Source organism: Maylandia zebra, linkage group LG2, assembly GCF_041146795.1.
Source record: "Maylandia zebra isolate NMK-2024a linkage group LG2, Mzebra_GT3a, whole genome shotgun sequence".
Taxonomy (NCBI): domain Eukaryota; kingdom Metazoa; phylum Chordata; class Actinopteri; order Cichliformes; family Cichlidae; genus Maylandia; species Maylandia zebra.
In genome coordinates, this window is record NC_135168.1 from 3,697,201 (window position 1) to 3,702,538 (window position 5,338).

Sequence of the window (5,338 nt, forward strand, 5' to 3'; positions counted from 1 at the left end):
CACTTTATCACCTACTCAGGTTGTAAATCGTGTTTTTAAAAAGTAACTAAGTATCTAAGTAATTAATTACTTTTGAAAATAAGTAATCAGTAAAGTAACGGGATTACTTTTTTGGGGAAGTAATCAGTAATTAGTTACTGATTACTTTTTTCAAGTAACTTGACCAACACTGGTGGTGACCATCTCCCACAAGGATCAAGGTTCAACAAGCCCCAGACTGGGACTCATTCTTTCCTTTTTGTCACTATGTAACAAAACTTGGTTTATATCACTTTATGGAATTCCAGTTATTTTGACTGTTGTCGAAGTCTGATTACTGTGATTTTAAAATTGGGTATAACCATAATGACTGACAGAAACTTAAATAAAACCATCAGGCCCCACCTCTGACTTAGATACTGTACTTGTAGCTGCTGCCTTTTTCCCCCAAGGTACAGCCACAGCATCCAGCACAGATGGGTCACACACTTGATTTTGCGTAGTTTTTATATTGGATACCCTTCCTGACAAAATGCTCCCATTTATCAGGGTTTAGAACAAGCAGAAAGGGTACACTAGCTTATGACCCATGAAGCGTTTTTGTTTCTTGAATTATTATACTATGAAGCCACTAGGCCTTACCTCTGGAGTAAGGAAAGTCAGCAAGTTTTTACTTATTTCAGAGTAGCCTAGACTAACTGAGTTATTGTCAAAATTTAAGTTTATTAAATTAAATTTAAGTTCATAGCTAAAAATATACACATACAAGAAAAAATGCCACACTGACTCTGTTTTAAGAAATTTAATTAAATAATTAGTGACTTTCTTGTACTGTTGATATTTTGTGTTATATTTTTGTATTAAACTTTATTTACTATCAAACAGGAAACTGTATATCCACTGTAACCACTTTTTACTTTCATTATATTCGTGAAAATAATGTATTCATGTGGATTACAGAGAAACACATCAATATACTAAATAATATTAAAGAACACAACAACACAGACTAAAACCATTCATAGATGGGATTCATACTGTTTTCATCTCTAAAATAGCTTAATAATATACTTTTTAGTCTTTGCACATAAACTGGAAATACAGTGTCAAAAATATACAAATAATTACATTTCTAACAAAAGTGAAATATATGTCCACATCCATGATGCTATAGAGCTTAATCCAGCTCAAGAGCCTTGACATCAGTGTAGATGCTCTCTTCCTCTGCAGGTTTTGTATCCTTTGTCCCCGATTTGCTCGCTTTTTTAAAAGTTGGTGCCGAATAAAACAACAAGTCCTCATCTGTCTGAGGAAGCAGCACATGTTAATATTTACACAGGTAAACATGCTGGAAGCTTATGGCTCTGTTTGTCCTTATAATTACCTGCTGATTTTCCTGGTCACCACTTGAAATTACATTTGTTTGCAGGGCAACTGCATCTGTATTGTCATTAAAAAAAAAAAGCAGTAAAATTAGGTTATATTTTCCTAGTATTGATTGCTTGATGTGATGGGAGTGACTTTGCTTACCATTAGAATATACATATGAACTCTTCTTTAGCTTCTTGATTGAATAAACTAGACAGGCTATAACAATCAGGCTTATTGCCAAAGCGACACACAACAGATAGAGAATTGTATTGTCCTTCTTTGAGCAGCTTTTCTTGACTGCTGACATAAAAAAAAGAAATAATGAAAGTTAACAGTAATTAAAATTGTTACCAAAAGTATTTTTTTAGGCATTATAGAATAGATAAAAAAAACTAAAATGTAACAAAATGCACAAATCCTCTAATTGCTCCATTATATAAAAATACTACTCAATTACCTTCAGCATCGCCTGTTGTTTTATTTCGAGAAAAAGACTCCACACATGTGGCCACAGCACAGTAATACGTCTGAGAATCAGAAGAGCTGAAGTTTCTGAAGTAGCTGTAGAAACATGTTTTTGTGGAGAGTGCCTCTGAGTTCCTTTCATATTCATCTCCACCATTCACATGAGTATAATTAGAGCCCGGGTTAGATTGATGTGGTTCTGCGCTCAAACAGAACACGTTGTCATCTACTGGACATGTTTTATTCTGGAAGTCATGGAGGACCAAACACTGAAGATTGACTGTGTGTTCCTGATGGACAGAATCAGGTGGAGGAGCTGTAGTGAAAGGAGGCTCAGGTCCTAAGTAATTATAAAGAATGTGCAAAATCACTTGTTATTTTAGCAAAATTCAATAAAAAGCTTTGCTTTTTTTTATATTAACTATTTGGTGTTCGCATGGTGGTACGCCTATTCATACCTCCATGCACAAATGAGCAAACAATCAATGTAAATTTACAAATTTTACAGGAATCTACAAACATTCTTCAGGTTTTTGTCTACTTACCTTGAACTTTTAAGTAGGTTCCATTCAAAAATGTTAGTTCTCTATTTGCTGTTTTCATACAGATGTAAACTCCTGTATCACTCTGCTGTGCTTTTGTAATATACAGATCAAATATTCCAGGATCTGTTACAGTTCTAATGCGCTGATCAGCACTCTGAGAGCTAAATGATCTTCCTAAGATTTTAGGAAAGTCTCCAGAAACAAGCTTGATCCAAAACAAGGTTCCTACATCTCTACGGGGGCATGTCAGGTTAATATTCTCCCCAACGTAAACAGTCTTTGTCTCGAAAGTCTGTTCATCTGAGCAACCTGACCAAAAACAAAAAACAAAAAGGGAAAAAAATCAGTCCACTCAGTCATCATTAATTTTGTTTGTCCTTTTAAATTTCTTAAATTTCATTACTTTAAATATATATTTGCAGTAAATATTATCTCTCCATATACTTACGACCAACATTGAGCATCAGGAATAAATAAAACATAACCCTCATTTCTGGTGTTTTGACTTGATACTGCTGTAATAAAAACGTAATTTAAATGATCCATCTAAATATAATCATATGAAGTGGGAGGAAACACTCTCAGTGCAGTCTGATTGGCTTCTCGTTTCGTTGGTTTTTCACTGCATTACCGTAGTGGAAACAATATGAACCATCTTTCCAACCTAAGCACATGAAACAACACCAAATGTAGGTTGTGTCATTTCATATTTAAGACTTGTTGTGGGTTTCTCAAAATGAAACTTACAGAAAGAATACATGAAAGCATAATTTTGACTCTCAGCTGGAAAGAAATGTGCAAAAACATTTTTTATAACTTTCATATTGAAATTCACATTGATATTGAAACTAAAGAGCCACAATTATATTTCCAAGTGAAACACATGAACATTTTAAGACCCAAAGACTAAAAATTAACAACATTTTAAATCATTAATAAAAGTTATCGTTTGATTATTGATTACAGGTTTTGCAGATTGAAGTTGTCTGCAAAAAACATGTTTTCTAGTCTAATTAAGGTTAACAATACATGTTGATTATGCCTAGCTAAACAGCCAAATAAAGTTGTGATCCATTGGAATTTGATCAATATTGCACCTGATTGTTGTGGTAATTAACATTCACATGTTATTTAAGAAACCAACAGAAGAAAACAAATTACAGAAAACGGTTTAGTCTACTTGCTAGATTGTTTGAGAGGTGTATCCCTGCTGCATAAAGAAATTGAAATATCACATAAATAACATGGAAAATAATTTCATGATGCAGGCTCGGTCATGCAGTTAAGGAAGTGGTAGTGAAGGACATAATGTTTTCAGTGGGAGAAACGGTGAAACATTTCTCATTTAAATTTAAAATATTTTGAAAATACTGCATAAGTGTAATTTTTGATCATATGAAAAATGACACTTAAAAAGGGAAACTACAAATTCCTACAAATTCCTGAGAACTCCCAAAGAAAAGACAGATCTAATGAACATTTTAAGCACCTATTTAAAGCTTAAAAACTACTAAAAAGAGTTCGTGATAAGCTTGTTTTAATTTTCAGAACAAAAAAAGTTCTTTCCATTGTTGTGATGGAAAAAACATTAAGAAATATAACTTTATGTTTTCAACTATCATTGAACAGCATAACCAGAATCAGTGACACAGAATCTCATCTGCATCCTGATCGTCAAAGTTCATAGTTTATTGTAATGTGTGAACTACAGAAAGAACGCCCCGCCTTCCTAATGTATGAGCCAACCAATAAGACCACACCCTCCACAATGATGACAGGATATAAGTGCAATGCAACGTGTGGTGTTACGTCTCATCTAGGGGGTTGTGACCCATGAAAAAGCATAAATTTTTCCCAAGTTTCAGGCAGCAATAGAACCAACTTATCAACAATGAATAAATGTTATATTTATTATCAACAGATTTAAAAACACAGGCATTTAGCATAATGTTAGAGTGAACTAAGGCCAAACTTACAAACAAACAAGGCTGTCTACTGATATAAAAAATAAGATACTTTACGAGAAATGGCCTAGTAAGTTGTGCCAAGCTTGAACTCAACGTTTTCTTTGCAACAAAAATATCTATATTTTATGGTTATGTTACAAGTTTTGATTCACATTGGCTGGACGTACCACATTTTCATTAATTTTCCTGTTTATTTACAGCATGTTTTAAACAAGATATAGATTCTCTGTTTGGGGAATATGTTATCTCCAACTGGGGTTTTCGATCTTGGCTCCTTATGTAGGGCATGGTCTTCAGGCTACACCCTACATAAGGAGCCCTTTAATAATCTGCAAGTTGTAGATTGACCGCACATCTTCACATGCAAGGCCTTCGTGCTACTATCTGGTCTCCACCCCAGGGAAAAGGGTAACAACTCCTCGGTCTAGGTCTGGGGGTGGCCGTGCCTGGACCTGGGGTCTAGAGTAAGTTTGGGGACTGTGATTTTGTGTACAGTGTCCATTTGTGTCTGTCTCTACGTAGGGTGAGTGCCGAGTGTTTGTTTTCTGTGTGTGCCTGCTTGTCTGTGTCTGTATGTCAGGTCAGGTCTTAGACTCCTAGATCTCCCCTCACCACACTCCCTGTGTTGGTGGTTCTTGGTGTCCGGGGCTGGGCGCTCAGGTATGTACTGGCTCACTCCCGGTGGCTGCTTGGCAGGGCCTGGCACCTGTTGCTTGGTCAGTCCACTCTGGCACAGCTGGCTGCCAGCAGAGCCTGTGGGCACATCGCTGCAGTCCGCTCAGGCTTCTGCTCCATGGCTGCTGGCTGACCCATCGTCTGGGGCTCTCCTCAGCTCTTTCCAAGAGGGTGTCACGGATGCCCCTCCGATGGTTGTCCTTGGGTTCTCGCACTCTGGGGTTCTGAATGTCTGGGGCTCCTCCATACCTGCTTCATGCCCTGGGGGACAAGGCCATTGCTCCCCACACCCTCAGACCATTACCTGAAGAAACCTTTTGAATGCAAGCACGCTCA

General features: G+C 36.6%; 1 long non-coding RNA gene across 1 annotated transcript; it reads right to left on the reverse strand.

Moving 5' to 3' along the window:
- Nucleotides 1-1,137: 1,137 nt before the first annotated feature.
- Nucleotides 1,138-2,147, reverse strand: LOC143420349 (uncharacterized). Its single transcript, XR_013100165.1, has 4 exons — nucleotides 1,808-2,147; nucleotides 1,510-1,647; nucleotides 1,364-1,419; nucleotides 1,138-1,285 (listed from the first exon to the last, which is right to left on the reverse strand). It is a non-coding gene; the product is annotated as an uncharacterized LOC143420349 (long non-coding RNA).
- Between the last annotated feature and the right edge of the window lie 3,191 nt (nucleotides 2,148-5,338).